The following is a 22,851-nucleotide window of genomic DNA, read 5'->3' as shown; positions in this document are numbered from 1 at the left end:
ATAGGGGACCGAGACTGGGTACTTCCAAAGCCAGTCATCTATGTCTAAGGCGGGACAGGACAGTCAAGGAATGCTTTATTAGCGGTTCTCAATCTGTGGGTCACGAGTCCCAACAGGGTTGGTTTGCATACCAGATATCCTGCATATCAGATATTTACATCGCAATTCATAAAAGTAAGAAAATTACAGTTATGAAGTAGCAACAAAATAATTTTATGGTTTTGGGGTGGGTCACCATAGCATGAGGAAGGAACCATATTAAAGGATCACAGTGTTAGGAAGGTTGAGAACCACTGCTTTTGATGATCTGTAAACCATTTCCTGATTCAAGGACCTGCCTTTCCCCTCTTCTTCCTTCCCTCCCTTCCTTCTTTTCTTCTTCCTTCCCTCCCTTCCTCCCTTCTTTCCTCCTTCCCTCTCTTCCTTTCTCCTACTCTCTCTCTCTCTTACTTTACCAAAATGGGTTAGTACTGGCGAACTGGGAAGGCAGAGTAATGACCCAAAGGGGTACACCCTGTGACTACATTTCCTTCCTATTACACTTTAAGGTCCCTAAGCCAGAGGAGAGCTCATGCTGCTATCCAGGCAGAATCTGTCTGATCCTGCACATCCTGAGGCCAGCAGAACCCACCCAAGAGCTTCAGTGTGCACTCAGCCCTATATGCTTTTCCTACAATTACCTGTAGACATCATTCCTATTAGTGCTAAGTCACCATGGTTTCCCATACAATAGTGATCCTATTTTTTTTCTTTTTTAGGTGTTTATTTGGGTAAAATAATAAATGATAAAAACTATTAGTAAGTCATAAAGTGAACTTTATGAGCTGATAATTGGTCTTTAAATGCCTGGGTTTTAGGAAACCCTGGTCTGGAATTTTCTGGAGAACTTTATTTGGGCTTCAGAAAAACCAATGCTTTACATACATTTGCATATATTATATCAAGCTTACCAAAGAGGGTCAGGGCAAAATGGCCTCTGTGATGTTTGACTGGCTGCTGATTTCTCTGCTGGCCAATGGCATGGAGCAGGAAAAAGAAAATGTTTCAAGTAGCCTTGTACTGTAATGGTTCTGGCGCTTTAAACAGCATGTCGTGGGGAAAATACCTCGACATCTCTGGGCTTTGGTTTCCATAACTGTAAAGGAGCTGAGAGGGACCCTGCCTGGGACAGAGAGAGGGGAAGCAGGAGGCTTTCTGAGAAGAAGGTGGCAGTAGAGGATGTCACCCAGCTGCCCGCCATTGGCCAGCCCCTGTTGCTGTTACCAGAGCTCTGCCCAAGAGGGTGTCCTGGACAGACAGTGTCCAGGCATGCCAGGCCCTGCCTGGTCTCTGTCACCCTGACATTCTGCGAGAAAGGAACCCACAGAGCCACGTGAGGCTGCGTAGCCTGGCCATGCATACCCTGCTCCTCTGCAAAAGTTTGGCCCTGCTCAAAACTAGGGCTAAAGACAGAGTGTTCCCTGGCTGGGAACAGAGCGACAGAAGGCTTCCCAGCCCTGAGGAGGGAGGCAACTTCCTGAGCACAAAGCCAGAGGGAAAGAGAAAGCACCCCCCCCCACCCCCATCCCAAGCAAAGGCAACTCTTTATGTCCTCAGCTAGGCTTTGAAAAAAAGAAAGAAAGGAAAGAGGGAAGGAAGGAAGAAGGAGGAGGAGAAAGAGGAAAAGAAGAAGGAGAAGGAGGAAGAAGGAGAAGGAGGAGGAGGAGGAGGAGAAGGAGAAGGAGAAGAAGAAGAAGAAGAAGAGGAGGAGGAGGAGGAGGAGGAGGAGGAGGAGGAGGAGGAGGAGGAGGAAGAAGAAGAAGCCGCTGCCGCCGCCTGGACAGACTTGGGTGTCTCTGCCAGTCACTGGCTGTGCAGCTGCAGGTGAGACACTCTCCTTCTCTGGTCATAGCCAAACCCAGCATTTATTAAGGCCTCTTTCCTTAGAAGGCTATGAACGGTTGATGAGGCTCTGGTCCAGTTTTCCCATATCTGAGGCAGAGAGGCTGGCATCCACCAGTGCTCATCACACATTTCCCCATCCTCCTCCATTCAGCACCCACTGGGGGCCTTTACCATCTGAGCCTCCAGCTGGTTGGTCCCCCTCCTAGACTTTCCTCTTGTGGAAGACAATCAGTGCCTGGGAACACTATGGAGGGAGAGGTGAAAGAGTTATGTTCAACCTCACTAGCTACCTGAGGTGTCCTCTTGGCCATGCTTCTCACCTGGAAAAACGGGGCTGCTTGTGGCAGCTGGGAGTGGAGTGTGGGATGCTGGGGGTGGAGTCTGGGATGCTGGGGGTGGAGTCTGGAAGTGGAGTGTGAGATGCTGGGGTGGAGTGTGGGATGCTGGGGGTGGAGTGTGGGATGCTGGGGGTGGAGTGTGGGATGCTGGGACTGGAGTGTGGGATGCTGGGACTGGAGTCTGGGATGCTGGGGGTGGAGTCTGGGATGCTGGGGGTGGAGTCTGGAAGTGGAGTGTGAGATGCTGGGGTGGAGTGTGGGATGCTGGGGGTGGAGTGTGGGATGCTGGGACTGGAGTGTGGGATGCTGGGACTGGAGTGTGGGATGCTGGGGCTGGAGCTGGGATGCTGGGGGTGGAGTGTGGGATGCTGGGAGTGGAGCTGGGATGCTGTCTGTGAAGAAGGCCCTATGCTCTGGGCTTTGACCTCTGTGCACTGTTTTGGTTCAACTCCCTCTGTTTTCTTGCTTTGCTTTGTTTTGTTTTTCTGGGCCATCTAGTGATCGTAACATCCACAATCAGGCTGACTCCAGTTCTAGTTTACTTCTTTCGTGTGTGTGTGTGTGTGTGTGTGTGTGTGTGTGTGTGTGTTTATAAGTCTCCTGTATCCACAGACATTGGAGACAGAGGATAGCCTACAATGTCACTTCTTGGAGCCCTCCACCTTGAGTCTTGGGGGTGGGGGTCAGGATCTTTCACTGGCCTGGAGCTTACCAGAGATCTGCCCAGCTCCTCCTCCCTGGTGTTGGGATGGCAAGAGTCCCACTGCCTGATTTCGTTTGTTTGTTTGTTTGTTTGTTTTCCCCATGAGCTCTGGGGGCTTGAACTCAGTCCCTGTGCCTATAAGACAGGCTCTTTCCTGACTCCTCCTTTTCTGTCGCTCGCTTCTTCCTTGAGACCTAATGGATCTGCTCATTGTGAGTGAGATTCTGAGCCAGTACTCTTAAACTATATTCATTTATTTATTAAGTGGTGTGTGTGTGTGTGTGTGTGTGTGTGTGTGTGTGTGTATGAAGGTCCATGCGGCAGTCAGTTCTCACTTTCTGTTAAGTAGATCCTGGGGATTGAATTCAGGTTGTCTGTCTTGGTCCCAAGCCTATTTATCTGCTGAGCCCTCTTGCCAGTCCCTAGCCGCGTGGTAACTCACCTGTCTAGGACCTGGCACTTGGCGCTTTCCGAGCTGCCGTCTGTCACATGGGTGAAGCGAGGAGTGTCTGGTTGATTCCTGTGCTCATCACAGCCCCCTCAACAGGGAGGCTGTTTGGAAAATGAACCTTGAGAAGCTGTTCAGAACAGATCAGCTGGAAACAGTGTGAACTTGTGTCCTCAGGCTCCCAGAGGCTGAGTGACCTTGGAGGGAAAACACTGCTCCATGGAGACTTCAAGCTAGACTCAGAACTTTCAGAGGCTGGGAAGGAAGAGCCTTGTCCCATGGGAAGAAACACCCTGCGTCTCTGGAATGTTCTGAGCAGTGTGACCATTCTCAAATGTGGATACATCAGGGTGTGCTTGCAGAGACAAGGGGATAGGGACCTGAGAACACTCCTCAATGCCTATGGGCCCCAGAAATCCTACTGAAGCTCCAGCCAGACCCTCTGGGCCTCCTCCTCTCCCCTGCCCCCCACTAAATTTCTTCACAGCTGTCTCTGTGTTTCAGAGTCCACATCTCTGCCAGGGACTCTATTTTGGGATTTGTGGGAACGGGTAGCTTTTAACAAATAAGAAGTCCAGAGAGCTGACCCCCCTTCCTGCCCCAGGGCTTCCCAGTCCTCTCCTAAGGCAGGAAACCAAACAGGCTGCCCTGGACCCAGGCCCTGGGCATGTGTAAGCTGGAGTGTGCCCGGGCTGTTCACAGAGAGCCCTCACGACTGGCAGAAGGTATCCCTGACTACATTGCCATTGATGTCATTGGGGTGGTGCCCTGCAGGCCATGCATGGTCTGCACACGGAGAGCTGGGCTTTCTTTGCCAACTTATTGCAAATTCCCACCACGTCTAGTGTCTGCACAGAGAGGTGGCATGCTAGATCCTGACGTCGCAGGAACAGGGGCAGGGGCCATAGCAGTAAGAGGTAGGAGCTTCACGATCTAGACACGTGGGGAGGCAGCCTTGTGATTAGGACATGGTGTGGGGGGGGGGATCACAGGACACAGTGGGAGAACGCTAACACAGGACACGGGGCCTCAGGATCAGGACACAGGGGCCTTGGGATCAAAACGTAGGGGCTTTAAGTGGGGTAGCATAGAGGTCCTAGGGGTGTACATGTAGATAGGTCACACTGCTCAAGGGTGCAGTTGCATGTCAATGTGTCCTTGTAACATGTGATTTTCTTGATCTGCTGTGGGCAACTATCTCTGCGGGTGCACTGGTGACCTCATCATGTCTACCTTTCCATGGTGACGCCCATGTTTATGTGTCTTTTCGCTGTGCTCTAGAAAGAATTTTTAAATTTGGCCCGCCAGGTTTGTCGGTGATAATAGGTCATTGCATAAAGCCAGAAACAAGATAGTCACAGTGGCACAGGCCTGTGAGCCCAGCACTTAAGAGGCTGAGGCAGGACGGCCAGGCATTGAAATACAGCCTGGTCTATACAGTGAGACATTGTATCCCAAAGGACAAATCAAACAGCAAGGAACATATATATGTTACATGTGGAAACCACAGCTAGAGAGCAGGAGATCCAACAAACGTATGTTTGACATATTATACACAATAACATAACTATGATGGCATAAGAGAGATAGACCATAGGTAATATCTGTGCAATATCGTATACTGTACAAAAACACGTAGGAGTGAACCTACCATCGGTAAGCATTGTTAACACAGTGCCCGTGCTTCCCAGCCGTGTCCAATTCAAATACACAAAATGAACGATGGTGTCAGTATTAGTCACCCACCTCTGAAAACTTTATACGGGTAAACCGAGGCACGCTGGCCTTGGTAACTCACACGTTTCATCTGAAGCTCAGCAGCCAGAGGCAGGCAGAGCTCTGTGAGTTTGAGGCCAGCCTGGTCTACATGGTGAGCTCCAGGATAACCAGGGCTACATAGAGAGACCTTGTTGCAAAACAAATTTAAGGACTAAAATTATGCCTGTATATAATATAGATTAGTCTACGTACACAAATGAGGAAATAATGGATCTATTACATAAACTACAAATGAGCAAATGTTTGAATATGTTCCTAAGCTTTCTAAGAGGGGTCGTTAAGCCAAGCCAAGTGCCACAGTCCCTGCAGTAGGGCCATCCGGTGGATACCATTTCATAAGCCTTTTTATTATATTTAATGAGCCGCCCTGTCTGCAGATAGCTGACCGCAGCCACTTGGTGTTTCATTTCCTAGGCAACACATAGATAATCTGACCCATAGCCCTCTCTAGACTATTTAGATCATTTACGTGCATTGCAAACAAAACTATAACCTCCATGCCTCTTAGTGCGAGCCAAGAGGCAGAATTCAGGGGTCAAAGGGTGTGTTTATGTAAATGGCTTTCAACACCCAGGTGGTGTCAGGTACTAACACGAGTGACTTTTCTATTTCCTGTGACAGAAAATTTGAGAGAAGAAGTCTAAAGGAGGGGAGGGTTTGTCTGGGCTCCCGGTCTGCGAAGGTTTTATTCGTCAACAGTGGAGAACACACGGCAGAGTTGAAAGTCGCCAGAGTGTGTGGCCAGGACTCCTCAGTCTCCGCAGAATAGAAATGTACCTCAGGCTAGGAAATGCTGGTGCTATGACCCAAATGGCCCTACATCTGGCAGCTAGACGCCTCACCATGCCCAAAAGATTCAGCAACCTCTCAGCAAAGTGTCCCCAGCTGGGGAGCATACGGCACAGTACCCAAACAGCGGTGGTAGCATCCGGTTAGCTTCCACCAGTTAGAGAGGAAGCAGAACTCTGATGCTCCAGGTTTGCCTGCATCCCCTGAAGACATCCAAGGACTCAGGTGAGAACAGAGCTGGCTGTCCCTGGAAGGTTCTGCTTCTAGTGCTCTGTTCAGCAGGGCTCCTAGAAGCCTCAGTCCTCCTCAGGCAGCTGCCCTTCAGACCCATCCTCCCAGGAAGGACAGACGGCAGGACTCAGGTATGGCGCCTTGACTCCAAGCGCCTTCCATCCGAACCTCCTCAGTAGCACACAGCCCTAATGTGTGAACATTGATTTCTGGGGTGACAGGGAGGCCAGGATGATTTACATCCAATTTCCCATCCATGATACATCATTGATCTCCAAGAGTGCTGAAATATTTACTAGGGACAGCAATTCTGGGAGGTCCTTGGCCAGGGCCAGTGAACACAAGGATGAGAGGTGCAGGGAAGGATTATGGGAGGGGATAAGATCCCAGGGAATATGGTCCAAGCCATCTTGGACTATAATGGAGCTGGGAAACCTGGAGTCCTAGGCTTGGTTCTGGGAGGGGAACGGGAACCAGAGAATTTCTTCTTGCTCTCAATAAACGGTACCCAGGGCACCTCCTCAGAGTGGCTGCCCAGGACCCACCCCCTCGTAGGACCCCTCATCATGCTCAACCCATCACAATACTGATTCCCTCCTTTTAAGTTACTGTTCACACACAGTTTTAAGTACATCTCTGAATGTTCCAGAACCACAATGGAGACATAAACCAGTGTTTGTCCACAGGCCTGTCTAGAGCACTGGGGATGTGGAGACCCTGGAGCTTCACACCCAGCTAACCTAGTCGAGCCGGTAAGCTATGGATCCAGAGAGACCCCGTCTTGGAAACTAAGTTGGAGAGTGTTCGAGAAAGACATCCCGTGACAACATCCAGCCTCCACGTGTCCGTGAACACACATGGGTCTATAAACTTGCACACACAGGACTAAGAAAAAGAAAGTCACATATATTCAGACCTCACATATAGAGCTGAATGACAAGCACCAGTATCCATGCATGCCCACAGGCGCACACGCATGCACACACATAAACACACAGACCATCTAAACACACCAGCAACTTCTATCCCTGGCAAGCATGCACTATAGCTCTGCTATGCCCTCTGAACACTTCTCCCATTTGGGTGTCGGCTCAGGAATTCCCCACTTTGCTTGGCTCAGCTTAGAAGTTTCAGGAATTTACTTATCCTAACCAAAGTTACTGCTGGACTTCCTGCTTGGAGTTTTCCAGGGCACACAGGTCCATCATGACACAGCCCTTGATCCTCCCTGGGTATCCCAGAGACCCTTGATGAGGGCTGAGGCTCGCCAGCATCTGGTCAACCTCACCAGTGTCAAAGGGAAATGTTTTAGTGGCAGCCAAGATCTCACCTGCCCTGTTAGGTTTCCTCTCCTGCACAGAGAGTTCTCTCCTTTGTCCTCACACTAATCCCTGTTCACACCTCTGCTGACAGGTCAGTCTCTTTCCCTTGTTTTTATGCTGATCTCCCAGAGAACAGAGACCAGCTGGGCTGCTGACAGGCAGTACTGTAACTGCTCAATAAAATGGAATTGCGGCAATTACTGTTTCTGTGCTACAAGACTGAGCAGAGGGGCTGGCAGTCAACACATAAACAAGCAGGACCAGGAGCTCCTTCAGGCCACCGTGAACTACCTGAGTTTGCTGATGCTAAGAGACCACTGGCAAGGGCTCTCACAGTGACTTTCTATCCCACTGAGGCGGCCTGTCAATCAACCTTGGCTCCCACTTCCCTCATTCTGACATCATGTAGTACTTAGAATGAGCTCCCTTAGGTTCATTCGGGCACCAATCTTCAGCACATATCATTATGATATATTACAAAAAAGCAAACTACAGCCTGGTGTGCTGGTTCATGTCTGTACAGTGCCCAGGAGTCTGAAGCAGGAGGATTGCTATGAGTTCGTGCCCAGCACGGTCCAGTGTGAGATTTTGTCTTTTAAAAGGCTATTTGCCAGTGGAGGGAGAGCCTGTGTGTTCCTGGGTAGGTCAGTCATGCCCTCTTCCAAGGCAAGGCAGCACATACAAGAATATCCAGGCAGCACAAATTGGATGCCATTGGCAGTATTTCTTTTTATTAAGAGGACACAAAGTTGAATGGTTTCAGAGGTGGAATGGATCTATGAGGAGTTGAGGGAAGGAAGAATATGATTAAAATACACTGTATAAAATTCTCAAAGAATTAATAAAATCTTATTTAAAATTTATAAATGAAATAAAAAGGGGGCGGGAAGATGAGCTGGCTCTGTAAGGTGCTCACCTGAGTTCCGTCTACTGAACTCTTTAAAAAAGTCAAAGGTAGGTGTGATGCTGTGCACCTGTGCACCAGCACAGAGGAGAGGGATGGACGGAGACAGAGGCTCTCTCCAGCCTCACTGGACAGTCGGTCTAGCCCAGTCTCGAGCTCCACATTCAGTGGGAGACCCTACGTCAAAAAGTGAGGAGGAAAGAGATGGGGGAGGACATTCAGTTTCTATTTCGAGCTTCTGTAACACATACATATACACATGTGAACACAGATGCACATAAACCACACATATACACATGTGAACACAGATGCACATAAACCACACATATATGTGCACATGTGAACACAGTCACACATTTATCACTTACACAGAGGAAAAAATGAAAAAAGAAACAAAAAAGAAAGAAGGAAAGTAAGAAGGGAAAGGAGGGAGGGAGGAAGGAAGGGAGGGAGGGAGGAAGGAAGGGAGGGAAGGAGGGAGGGAAAAAGGAAGGGAGGGAAGGAAGGAAGGAAGGAAGGAAGGAAGGGAGGGAGGAAGGAAGGAAGGGGAGAGGGAGGAAGGAAGGGAGGGAGGAAGGAAGGAAGGGGAGAGGGAGGAAGGAAGGGAGGGAGGGAGAAATGAAGGAAGGAAGGAAGGAAGGAAGGAAGGAAGGAGGGAGGGAGGGAAGGGAAGGAGGGAGGGGAAAAGGGAAGAAGGGAAGGAAGAAAGGAGGGAAGGAATGGAGGGAGGAAGGAAGGGAGGGAGGGAGGGAGGGAGGGAGGGAGGAAACACTCTTTAAATACACAGGATAAGAATTTCCCAAAGTGACCTAGGCTCTCAGTCTCAGCTGCAGTGAATCACATTGACATTTTTCAGTCTCCATTAAGGTGGTCGAAGATAGAAGAAGGAAGGGTTTCATTGTCTTCTCTGGGATTTTCTCCTAGGCCTCTTATTCCCATTCTCAATGCACCCATGCAGGCATTTATTTTCTTTCTTTAGTTCTCTCTCTCCCTCCCTCCATTTCTTTCTTTCTTTCTTTCTTTCTATTTATTTATTTATTTTTGTTTTTTTTTTGAGACAAGGTTTCAGCCTATCCTGGAGCTCTTGTAGGCCAGGGTGGCCTCAAACTCACGGAGATCTGCCTGCCTCTGCCTCCAGAGTGCAGGGATTAAAAGTGTGCGCCACCACTCACCAGATGCTGGCATTTTCTTGATCCTGCTGGAAGAGACCAGCAATCAATTCAGAGGACACAGGGTAAACACTGAGTTCAGTTACCCAGTGTGTCTCCCTGCGTAGTCAGGATGCAGACCCATCCCGTTTTCTGTCTTGGGCTCACTGCATGCACGCATACACGCGTGCACGTGCGCACGCGCACACACACACACATACACACACACATACACATACACTGTGGGCAGATAGTAGTTCTCGCTGTCTGGTGGCCACACACACACACACACACACGAGTAGAAAATGGCCTCATACAAACAGAGAGGTTGTGGACTCACTAACCATCCCTCACGTTAAACTGTGCTGAATAGTCTTTTCTCCCTCACTAGAGTAGGAGGCCCCAAGAATGAAGCACATTGAATGTGAATTCCCTTGACTAGAACTTGGCACAGGCTAGCCCGACAAGAGCAGAATCACAGCTTTCGTACATGGTGGTTGTATGTGCCTTCTCCTTCGCCACATTCCCAGGCCCCTCTCAAAGCATGCATTTGAGTGCTCTTGGCTCCTGGGCTGCACTTCCTGTCAGTTGGGAAGCATAAAGAGGTTTACTTCCTGGGGCCACCCTGATGGCTGGTTGTGTTTGTATTCTCATTCTCCAGTGGGACAAATGTCTATGCGGTCACCTACTGTGACCCACATACTCTGGACACAGACGCATTGTCTTCCTAGGTAGGCAAGGCGACAGAGACAGTGGCTATCGCCCATCTCCACTGGCCATCAGAGTGATGAGGAGGGATTGATGTGATGCTGATGTCCGGGCCTCTCAGAGGCTCCCAGGCAAGTGGACATTGGAGTAATGGCAATAAGACAGGGTAGGGGGCTGATAATTGGAACTTAAACATGCAGTGTCATTGTCCCTCTGTCTGATTCACGAGTATTCATCAGCCCCACCCTCAACCTTCTTCCCTTTCCTGGATGTGTGACAATTGTGTATGCGTGTGATATGTTGGTACACATATGTGTGTGATGGGGTGCCCATCTGCGCGCGCGCGTGTGTGTGTGTGTAGGGCCAAAGCTGGTGTCAATAGTCATCACCAATCACTCTTCCACATTATTCTTTGAGGCAGAGTCTCTCAGTCAAATCCGAGCTCACTGATATGGCTAGTCTCATTGCCTAGCCTGCTCTGGGGGTCGCCTGTCTTTGCCTTCAGGAACTTGAATTACAGGTGGGTAACCACACCTATCTTGCATTTGCTTGGGGTTTGAGGATCTGAACTCCAGTCCTTGTAGCTGGACTTCAAGCACTTTGTCCACTGAGCCATCTCCCCAGGTCACTCCCCACAGCTATTGAGTTCTTGTAAAAGAACATACTGGACCTGTAACAGTCTAGTAAAAAATAATAGAGACTCAGAAAAAGGTCACAATCATGAATAGAGCAAGGACAGGAAGCCAGGCTGTCTGGCTCCCTCCCTCCTTCCTTTATCCAATGAAATACTGCAAACCAATAAAATTATCGAGGAGCATATAAGGGTGGCACGTGCCAAAAGCTGGACCTCGGAGTCTGTCATCCCTTCACTCAACAGACATCCTGGGTACAGAGGGTCTGGCAGTGACTCCACAGGGCTGGCTTCGGTCCTTTGTCCTTCCCCTCGATGCCTCCTGTTCGTCTCTCAGAACCACATCACCACTAACATGTAAGCTCCGGGTCAACCCTTCCTCCCCACAGGCTTCCTTCCTCCGTGTGGGACCTGGGACATAGGATAGAAGCGCTCACAGTTATTGTCCCTTTTGACGTGTTTAAATTTCATCTCCTCCTTTCTGTGTTGTGGCATTTCCCAGTGTCACCCCAGAGCAATGACTGTCATGAGCCAGCCTCCACTTTCTAGTATTATTCTAAGCCACCTCATTGGCACATATATTCAATTCTTCCTCGGGAATCATTAATCTGCCGCTTCTGGTTAAATTACCGCCAACATGGATGGTCATGTTCTTTTCAAGTTACCTGTTATCTAAACAACACTTGGGTGAATCCACTGATTCACACAGTTGGGACATGTGTATAAGACCGACGTGTCTGTGCACAGTAGGAGGTGTGCTTGTTAGACTTTCCTGGTTGTCTTAGCCAGTGTTCTATCGCTGTGAAGAGACCCCATGACCAAGGCCATTCTTAGAAAAGGGAGCATTTAATTAGGGCTGACTTACAGTTTCAGAGGCTTCGTCCTTATCGTCATGGTGGAGCCTGGCAGCAGGCAAGTGTAGTGTTGGAGCAGCAGCTGAGAACTCATCCTGATCTGAAAACAGAGAGAGAGAGAGAGAGAGAGAGAGAGAGAGAGAGAGAGGCTGAGCCTGGCAGGGGCTTCTAAAACCTCAAGGCCCACCCCCCAGTGACACACTTCCTCAATATGGCCACACCTCCTGATCCTTCTCAAACAGTGCCACTCCCCCATAACCAAGCATTCAAATCTATGACCCTCTGGGGGCCCTTCTTATTGAAACCACCACACTGACAGTCTAAGCCACTCTCAAACCTGGTTGAAATGCCTTGGTTCATCTGCTACAAGAGCCTGATGCAGACCCTGTAGCTCATCCCTACTTTTATAGGGCATTTTTTGTTTCTGCCAAGTGGACAACTATGGAAGGAAACCATTCCCCCTTCATGGTTATAGCTGATATTTCCCATTATTTTATTTTTGGTTTATTTTAAAGACAGTGTTTCATGTGCCCCAGGTAAGCTAGAATGTACTACGTAAGCCAAGGATGACTTTGAACATCTCATCCTTCTGCCTCTATGTTCTAAGTGTCAAGACCACAGGTGTGCACCGCCATACCCAAGTTAGTGGTCCTGGGAATAGAACCCAGGGCTTTGTGCATGCCAGGTGAGTGCTCTACCCAGTGAGCCACATGCCTGAACATCCTCGACTATCCCTGAAGGAATGTCTTCACTTCTCTTCTCTGATCCTGTGGACTTTCTTTTGCTGTGAAGCAGAGTGACAGTTGATTTTCCCTCAGTGAGTTTTTCTTCTCCTGGTGGGTATGTGGTACCCCCGAGGAGATGGTGATCTCTCCAGGTGTTTGGGATGGATGCTTGGTGAATGCCCAGGAGGCAGAGTAGGCCTAGCTCTGCTCATGTCCATATGGACCCATATTTAAACACGTGCTTATTTTGAATCATGGCTCAATCCGTGACCACTTCCTCAGCTGTGAAAAATAAAGAGAGCTTCTGGGCCAGCCTTCCTGCCTGCCTCCCAGGGATGAAAGAGCAGCTGCATCGAAGTCTTTCTCTTGCTCCTCGGAGTAAAGGCAGCGCTTTCTCCCGATGCTCAGAGCAGGGGCCGAAGCCATTCATAAGCTCTTATTGAACCATCAGCTTTGCAAAGTTTGCCTTAATGTTTTTGCATGCTATTGATCTGTGGGGAAGAACTATAAAAATTGACACCAGAATAAACTTTGAAAGACAGCCCTTGCTCAGCTGAGCCGGGATCAATGCATATCGACCAAAGGCACGAAGGGAGGGGAAGAGACCACCCTGTCTCCATTAGCGGGTCCTCACTGGACTGGTGCCACTTTCTGGGTGTTTCCTAGTGGTGTCAGGCCCTCAGAGGCAGAAGCAGGGTTGTTTAGAGTGTGAACGTCCAAGACAACCTACTCCCTCATGCTAGAGAACAGGTCTCAGAGAGGTTAAGTGAGTTGCCTAGGATCCCACAGCTCACATGTGGTAGGATTTGAACTCAAGATTTCTCCAAGCACTCTGTGGTTCTCCACTGTAGGCACCAAGAACTGCATTGTCTTAGTAATTCTTTCTCCCTTGTAGAGGAGTTGTGGGCGAGGAAGCCTTGGAGAAGGAAGGGAAAACACATGTTGAGTGGTATTACCATGTCCCAGGCAAATAGTAGGCAGGCAGGGGAAGACTGACTATTCCCATAACCGACCAAAGCCCTCAGACAAGTGACTGGAACTTTCTCAACTTAAATTTGTCCAAGTGACAGGCAGAGAGGCAGAGAATGACAACCTCTCCTCACAGTACAGAATGTGGTTTTCGAGGGTTAGTGTCAACCCTTGTGCTAGAATTCTCTTGTGACGAAGGACCTGATAGGGTGGCTTCAGGGACAGGGGCTTATTTGGGCTCTGGGTTTCAGACAACCCCGTTCATCATGGTGGGGAGGGCTGGTGGGGCTGAATGGCTCACATCAAGATGTCCAGGAAGAGGGAGGGGTGAGATATAGAGGGAGAGAGAGAGAGAGGTAGAGGAGGGGTGAGGAACAGGGACGGGGGGGGGGAGGAAGGATGGGGAGAGGGAGGGAGAGGTAGGAGAGCATTCATGAACTGAATCTCAAAGGCTGGAGAAAGCATCCTGTCTGCTGCCTGTGTTTGGTGGGAGCTCCAGGGATGTAGTTTTCAGGAGGCATGGCCCAGGCTGAGTGAACTTTCTCATGATGAAACTGCCTTGCGGTCTTCCGTGCTCCTCTAGGTAGCTCCTCATCCATACATACGGACCCCGATAAGCTCATTAGCCCCCAGCAAGTCCCTGCAGTTTTCCCAAGTACGCACAGATAATAAATAATAGAACTTGAACTCAGGGCACCATAACTTCTAAAGTTGAAGTTTCTTGAAGTTGACAGTATTTTATCCCAGCAACTGGGCAAAAAAGCTAAGCCACATCTCAAAGGATGCTGCAGAGAAGGGAGAGGTCTCCAGACAACACTAACAGCTAGGGTGGGCATCCTATATGCTAATGAGCGCTGTGGTGGTTGATGTGCACAGGTCCATGAAGATGTTTTCAGAAAGGATTACCTAAGATAGACGACTCTGCCTCAGAACGCATGGCTCCTTCCAGACACACTGAGGTGTGTGTGTTGGGGGGTGGAAAGCAGGGGGTTTTGCCTGTCTGTTTTTATTACTGTTGATGAGTGCATCCACTCAGTTTCTTCTGCTACAGCCATCCTTTACTAACATCACAACCTAGCTTCTTTTGACTTCTGATTGTGAACTGAAGGTTAACTACTCTCCAGGGATCTTCTGGACCTTCAACACCAGATGGGAGCTGATGAGTCCTCTGGCTTCATGCATAGAGAAGCCACTGCATTCTCAGCTTCTCCAGCGCCCCAACAACCATTTTTAGACTCCTCAACCTGTATGCTGTAAGCTAATCTTGTGAATCTCTTTTCTGGTGTATATGTACTCCGTCTACTGTGTTTCCCCCAGAGAATCCCATCTAGCACCGTCTCTCAGGGCAGTGGCTTCATGAGGGGGAAGTCCCTGGAACACTTGGCAGGGTGGCAGTGGCGAGGCCCCTCCTTTCAGAATATGGATTGGAACCAATGGATACAGCCTGAACTTTGGCCCCTGTCTGAGTTCCCCAGGAAGGGTTGGCAGCCCTTGCATTAGGGGGCTGTGTTTAGACAAGTAAGAGTCCTAGTATAAAGTGGGGTGCCCTGTGGGTAAGAGTTCAACTGCATACACTGTTGTTTTCATGCATACAAGCCCCCTTCCTTCCCACTCACCCTTTATTTGACTTAAACCTTACAATATTTGGACCAATATGCAATGCCAGAGATTCAGAGACATTGAGAATTATGGCTCCAAGATGTACAGTTGGCTGGCACCCAGGGTTGATCCCAATCCAATGTCTGTGCCCAAGCCTAGACATGCATTGTCCTCAGTGAGAAGTGGGCACTGATGCCCACTGAGGCTGTTCTGGGCAGTTGTGGTGATGCACACCTGTGATGCCAGCATGTGGGAGGCTGAGGCAGAAAGATCACAATTTTAAGACCAGCCTGGATTGCATAGTGAGACCCTATTTCAAAAGACTGAGGGCTATGTTTTGGGAGGTCCTGCTGTCTATGTGTTGCTTTTATTGGTTAATGAATAAAGGAACTGCTTTCAGCCTATAGCAGAGCTATAGGGGAACAGAGCTAGGTGGGGAAAACTAAGCTGAATGCTGGGAGAAAAGAGGTGGAGTCACATAGCCTTGCTGGAGACAGACAGAATTTTAGCCAATAAGCCACAGCCATGTGGTGATACACGGATTAATAGAAATGGGTTAAATTAATTTGTAAGAGTTAGCCAATAAAAAGCTAGAGCTAATGGGCCAAGCACCGATTTAGTTAATATAGTTTCTGTGTGTGATTATTTCAGTTCTGAGCGGCGGGACGAACAAGCAGCTCCCTACAACAAGACTAGAAATGTTGCTTGTTGGTAGAGCATTTACATAGTCTTGCGTTCAACTTCCAGCCCTCCTTACAACCCAGTGGCTCTGCCTACATCTAATATATATAAGTATATAGTATATGAATATATTAAATATATGATATACACGTGTACATTTCTTTTCTCCTGGGACACTTGCCAAGCACAGCAATACTTTGTTCAAGAGATACAGGGCGGCTTAAGGGAGGCTGAAGGAAGCCAGGGGCCCAGGAGGAACTTCCCGGGTGATAATGGATGCCACATGAGGCAGTCCCACCCCCACCCCTAGTCAAGAGTGGTATTTTATAATCTTCATCTCTTACAGCAGAAAATTTATGACCGCTTCCAGCTCTGAGACTTCAAAGCCAGAATAGCACTGCCCTCCCCCCCCCCCCCCCAGTCCTCACCCGCTCCCCGCTCCACCTACCCGATTCCTTCTCTTCTCTTGCATTCCTGCAAGTCCCTTCTTTGGCATGGCGACTCCACGGCTGGGAGAGAAGGCCCCCTCAGCCTGGGGGAGACTTACCTGGGAGGTGGAGGATGATAATGCCCCCCCATAAATAACTGCTCTCCCTCCCCAGACCACAAGTCACTGCGGATTTAGGGAGGAGGGAATAATGGCTGTGCTTCCCCCATAGGCAGAGCTGGGGGCGTGGGGATGTGCGTGCGCGTGTTTAATTTAATTTCTCCTTTCTTCTTACCCATGTCAAAAGCACCTTGGGCTCCTCCTTCTGCTCCTAAGAGCTTCTTTGAAGGGATTACAGCTTGACTATGGGCGTCAGCTGGGAAAGATGGTGTGGGCTGGACATTTGCTGATCCTGCTCACCAACCCCATCCTTCAGATGAACGAGAGAAATGTGGGCTCCCAGGGCTTTCTGGAACAACACATTACTGACCCCCAGCTATCTTCATCCACTACGAGGCTGTGCCCCACACCACCTTCTCCAGGCTCTCCCTGGAGATCATTCCTTGTTCACCATGTCTCAGTTCCTTCCCGGAGCCTCTCTGGGTCTTTTGATCTTGGTTTGGGATCCTCCACCATGCAGATATGGAGGTCCACAGTGGTTTTGCACAGCTTGTGGGAGGTTTGTTAAAGGACTCTAAAGGGAAGATGAGGGAGGGAGAAGAGATGGGACTCAGCTAGCATGGAGTAGAGAGAAGCACAGAGCTGTGGACACAGCACTTGAGGGACATAGTACTGCAGCATAATCCCTCTCAGAACTGCCTCATGGGTTGCTCAACAAGAATACGCTGTCCCTTGAGTTATTCTGCCAAAGACTCAAGACTTCAGGATTCAGTATCTATTGTATTTTCGTTTGGTATGTATATATACATGTATGTGTATGCATATACATACATATATATAATTTCTGTGTATGCCAGACTGACCTCAGACCTACTATGAGAATGACCTTGAACTTCTGAACCTCCTGCCCCCACCTCCTGTGTGCTGGGATTGCAGGTGTACGCCACCACAACTGGTGTATGCCATGTGGGAATCGAACCCACGGCTTTGTGCGCAGGAGACAAGCACTTCCCTGACTGAGCCACAGTTCCAGTCCTTGGAGCCACGGTCTGATTTACTCAGTTTGGATCACGCAAGGCCTCTTAGCTTTAGGCAGGTAGGGACCAGGAGCCTGTCCCTTGAAGTGTGTGTCATAGCAGGAGATGAGGAGCGGACACCACAGTGCAGAGGCCAGGGAAGGACAGTTTCTAGTTGGCCATGCCCACTGCAGCGCTGGGCTTGGCTGGTTCACAATGGGTCTCACACACTGGGACTTGGACGCATCAGGCAGAGCTGTACAGGTTGCATCCTGCCCAAGACCACTTCTCTTAGGAGGAAGAGAGCCGCTAAATCCCAGCACAGCCTTTCCTTGCCAAAGAGCTGCACCCACGCAGGGGAAGGGATGGCTCCCCTAATGTGCAAAACTGCGCCAGGCACTTGGTGTGAATTATCATTTTTAATCCTCTCAACAACCTTGAAAGGTAGGTGTGGTCCATTAAAGGTGCTCACAGAGACTCCTGTGTCTTCTCCCTGGAGGAGTCATGTCCCTGGGGAAGGAAGGGTATTGCTCTGGGTGCAGGATTGAGGGGCAGAAGGTAAGTCCCTCCCCTCCCCCTCCCCAATTCCTAATCTGAATTCCCTTGGCCAATTAAACATAATGTATTTGCGTCCTACAACTTCTAGAGACAGGACTTGAGAAAACTTTCGACTTTCTTTCTCTTGGCTTCCTGGAGCTATGAACCCCTCAGATGAAGCTCCCCTACTGTGATCTCGGGGCTGTCCCTACAGCTGAGACAGGACAGTGGTGTCCCTCCCTTCTAACCATCTTTGAACCACAAGGTTTCAGGTAGCTTCCTCCACGACCATGTGTTCTTACTTGTTGAACACTTGCTCCATGCCCCACAATAGCCTTGGCCCATTGTGACGGACACAGTCTGAGAGCATACTGACATCATGGAGCCCAACTTTTCCAGAGAGGCAGTCATCTGGCTAATGCATAAGGCGCTGGAGGGACCAGTTGATAATGACTTGTTTCTAATGTCCCGTTTAATGTGTAAGTCTGGGGATGGCATCTCACTTGGGCACCCAGCTGGGTGGACCTTCCCTGGCTCCCTCCCCATTCCCTTAACACCCAATCTGCGTCCAGGATGACAGCTGAGGAGTTTTGGAACAGCAAGCATAGGGAGTCTCTTCTTTCCTTCCTCAGGATGGCCGAGTCAGGATCTCCGTGGACTTTGGGCTCTGAGACTTAGTTGAAAAGGGCAAAAGAAGAACAACAGTTGCTTTGTCGGGACCCACGGCCTGTGTATGTATCTCCACTGGTGTTGCATTTGTGGCTGGCCTTGGATGGTGACGCTGCTCGGACCCCCTGACAAGCAGGGGACTGAGTCTGGGTGGCAGGGAAGAATTTCACACAGAGCCAGCCAACCTGAGCTTCACGCTGGAACAAAACACGCTACTTGCAGCAGGGAACCATGACTCACTGTCTAATCTGGGTGCTCTGAGGCTTCTGCCGGGAGATCAACAGACCGGCCTCGGCCGGGCGGAGAGTGGAGATGGCAGAGCAGACAGTTTCCACTGGGGCCAAGCCTGAATCCCCCGAGGCCTTCCTTGGCCTCATCAGAAGGATTAAGGATGCTATTTTAAGGATCTCCTGAGTGCTCCTTAGGAAAACTTCCAGCAGGGTTGAGACGGGTCCCACCAGCTCCCACACCTTTCTGCCTAGCACGCTCTTCCTCAATCAATAGTGGCTGCCCATGAGCGTCAAGCCCCAGCCCCTGCCTGTCACCAAGAGTGTGTCCCGCAGAATCTGTGTTTTCTAGCATGTTTGGTGCCCAGTAGGGCTGGGAGGAGTGGTGCAGAGAAATGAATTTCCCACCACACATGAATTACACTTGGGAAATAGTTGGTGGCATTTTTTTCTGGGGGCAGCATTTGCCTGTGTTCCCCAAGCCTGAGTGATACAGGCAAAAGGGTTGGGAAGATCTCAAGGCCAGCCTGGGCTCGAGAAGACCCTCTATCAATGAATGCCGTTGAATGTTAGGCTATTAATCTTTCTCAACACATTTTGGCCTTGGACCTGCCGTTGGTAAAGAAAAGAAGTGTGTGTGTGTGTGTGTGTGTGTGTGTGTGTGTGTGTGTGTATCCCTCTGTATGTGTGTGTTTATGTATGTGTGTCTGTGTGTTTCTGTCTCTCTGTGTGTGTGTCTGTATGTTCCTCTGTGTGCGTGTCTCTATGTGTGTCTGTGTGTCCCTCTGTGTGTGTCTGTATTTCCTCTGTGTGTGTGTCTATATGTCCCTCTGTGTGTATGTGTGTCTGTGTGTGTGTCCCTCACTCTGTGCGTGTCTGTGTGTGTCTGTATGTCCCTCTATGTGTGTATATGTGTCTATGTGTGTGTGTCAGTGTGTCCCTCCATGTGTGCAGTATTTGTGTCTGGTGTGTTTGTGTATATAGTGAGCACCTTGGATGGATTTTGATGTCATTTGATCCATGGCCGTCATTTTGAGAAAGCCCTGCTTCAGAGCTAGCTATCGGGGAAAGACACACATTTTGCTCTGGGTTTTACAGAGAGGGAAACTGAGGTACCAGAAAGTGATTGCCACACAGAATGTGTGCCCCAAGGTAAGTTCACACAGCTTGTTGATATGAAGATACACTATATTTAGAACTGTAGCCATCACCGTTGCAAATCAGATTTTAAAAAATTCAGATTCTGACCCCGATTCTGGATTGCCAGTCTAGGGACAATCTTCAGCTCAAGAATGGGGACCGGATCTGTTCCTTGGCTCTGATTCTCACTCTGTGGAGTTGATCTAGTCACATCATCTCTGAATCTCATTGGATAGATGAAGATAACAACCTGCCTGAGGCTTTGGGGAAAGAAGTAGATGAGATTATTATGTATGTGTAGTCAAGAAAGTATCCCACCCACGGCAGAAACTAACACCTCTAACAAGCACAATGACCAGGCGTCGGATGGAAAAGGGAAGATGGTCTCCTCCTGTGGAAGGTAACTGTTCCCAGCATCTAAGGACTGTCTCTACTCGTGTGTCATGTTGAATCTGTGTTGAATAGAACCCTGGAGTGGCACAGACTCTGGACCTCTCTATCCACTGCCCAGACCACAGGCATGCCCCATTCATTCCCAAAGCACACCTCTCTAGACAGCTCCTCAGTGTGGCCCCAGTGCCACCACCCTAGAAGATATTCTTCAAGAGAAGAATTTAGAGTTCAAATATTCGCCAACGATGTCTCCTGTTCTAGAGCTGCCCCCTCCCACAGAGATGTTCTAAGTGTCTACTGCCATAAAGACCCTGGGAAGTCTGATAGCAAAACAACAAACAAAATGTGATAGTTCCTGTTACCTGGACTCGAAGCTCTGCAGACTCATTTGACAAAAACACCCGAGCGGCAAGTCTGTCGTTGTATCACTTTGGTGACTTTTGCATTAAAGGATTTTGTGCAATAAGTTACTTAGTTCCTAAGTGAATTCTCTTTACAACTATGATGATAAGACATTATTATTATTATCCTGCACTTATGCTGTTCCTTGTGAGTGCTGGTTTGTATAAGAACAGTCTCCATATGTTCATAGATTTGAATGCTTAGTGATCAGGGAGTGGCGCTAGTTAAGAGGATCAGGAGGTGAGGCCTTGTTGGAGGAAGTGTGCCACTGAAGGTGGGCTTTGGGGTTTCAGAAACCGTAGCCAAGCCCAGTGGCTCTCTCTCTCTCTCTCTCTCTCTCTCTCTCTCTCTCTCTCTCTCTCTTCCTGCTGCCTGAATGTAGATGTGGAACTCTCGGTTTCCTCCCCAATGACTTTTGTGCTTCCCCGCTCTCTGCTATGACAATCATGGTCAACCTCTGAAGCTGCAAGCCAGCCCCATTTAACTGCTTTCTTTTGTGAGTTGTCGTGGTCATGATGTCTCTTCACAGCAATGGAACAGTGAGTAAACCACCATGCTTCTCTTTCCCTTTGGGAAATGCTGGTCCCTGACGCTCAGTGATGTCCTGATCCGGTACTCACTGATTTGGTCATAAAGATTGCTGACCGTTGACACCTGCTCCTTGGCTTGTATCTGTCCTAAGCCGAGCCACTAAATCCCAACTCTTGTCAATGACTCCATCTTCCATCATACTGTCCTGCCAGAAACCCAGCCCCACCTCTCTCTATAACTTGTTCCCTACACCCAGAGCATCATGATAGTATGCTCAGCCCCACCCCCATGCAGACCAGCCTCATCCTCCGTCCTCTCTGAGAATGACTGTCTATTCCCAGCCCTCCAGAAAACCACAGGATACTAGCAGATAAGCAAAACCAGGACTCCATAGAGCCAGACTCAGAGACGCTCCAGGCTTTCCCCTGCCTTCCACGTGAGCAAGCCAGCAGCTTCCTCTGCTGACGCCCATCACCTCCACCCAACTCTTGTCAATGAGAAAGAAGGCCGGCGCAGTGCCCACCAGGCTCGGCCTGGCTGAAAGACAGCTTCTCTTTAGAGCTGAGTTTATAGGCTGAGAATAATCAATAGGATACATTCTCAGTTTCTCTTTTCTTACCAGCGTGTGGTTCTGTGGCTCAGACATGAGGAGAAAGCGCCGTGGTCCTGACAAGTTTTCAGCCGCAATTCTATGTGTGTCCCAGAGACCACGGAAATGCATCCATGGTTGTCTCTAGTGCAGAACATTCTATGGCCTCTTGCTTCCAGGGGTAAAACCTTCCATAGCTCCCTACGCCCAGGGGTAGTTTATGGTCTCTGCTGTGGGGACGGGACTCCAGTCCAATTACTTCTCCTTCATCCACAGCTTTGATCTCACCCTTCCTTTTATTTTCACCCCAAGGCCAGGTCCACCAAGCCTTGCTTTTGTATTCGTGTATTTTTAAAATGTATTTTTTAATTTTTTTCCTCGTCTAAGACGTATTGCTCCATAGGCTACATATTGACTTGATGTTTCCAGCATCTTCTAGGAGTCTCCAGCTGACGGTTTGTTGTCAGTTTGGGATATTCCAACAGCGAAGAGTAGAAAAGGAGACTGGAGAGATGCTTCATCAGCAAAGTGCTTAAAGTTCTGTTCCCAAGATTCACCTTTTAAAAAGCTGGGTGTGGTCTTGTGTGCTTGTATCTTATAATCTCAGTAGTGGGAGGTGGAGACAGGCTGGTACCTGAAGTACTTTGGACAGGCAGCCTAGCCTACTAAGCAAGTGCAGGGAGAGAGAGGGGGGAGGGAGGGGGGAGGGATGGAGGGACAGAGGGACGAAGGGAGAGAGAGAGAGAGAGAGAAAGTCCCTGCTCTAGTGTGGTTTGATTACTGTGATAAGACATTGACCAAAACATCTCCTGGAGAAAAAGAATTATTTGGCTTGCAGCTCACAATCCATCACTGAGGGAGGCCAAGATAAGAACTCCAGAAGCTGAAGCAGAGATCATGGAACAAATGCTATTTCCTTTTCCCAGCCTCATGCCCAGCTAGATTTCTTATACAACCCGGGCCTGCCTGCCAAGGGAATGGTGCTACCCACAGTGGGCTTGGCTCTCTTACACCAATCAGTAATTAGGAAAATGCCTCCTGCCCCAGTCATGACCTCAGGCCAATCTGATGGAAGCAATTCCTCAAG

The 22,851-nt window shown here is 49.2% G+C and overlaps 1 long non-coding RNA gene across 1 annotated transcript; it reads left to right on the top strand.

Moving 5' to 3' along the window:
* Positions 1-1,802: 1,802 nt before the first annotated feature.
* LOC121446577 lies at positions 1,803-20,635 on the top strand. The gene is made up of 3 exons (XR_005974067.1): positions 1,803-1,863; positions 18,446-18,544; positions 19,977-20,635. It is a non-coding gene; the product is annotated as an uncharacterized LOC121446577 (long non-coding RNA).
* Positions 20,636-22,851: the final 2,216 nt, after the last annotated feature.

The sequence above is a fragment of the Microtus oregoni genome, unplaced genomic scaffold (assembly GCF_018167655.1).
Source record: "Microtus oregoni isolate MIOR12 unplaced genomic scaffold, Mior012 000003F_ref0000135, whole genome shotgun sequence".
In the NCBI taxonomy this organism is placed as follows: Eukaryota; Metazoa; Chordata; class Mammalia; order Rodentia; family Cricetidae; genus Microtus; species Microtus oregoni.
This window is presented reverse-complemented; position numbering and strand designations above follow the sequence as displayed.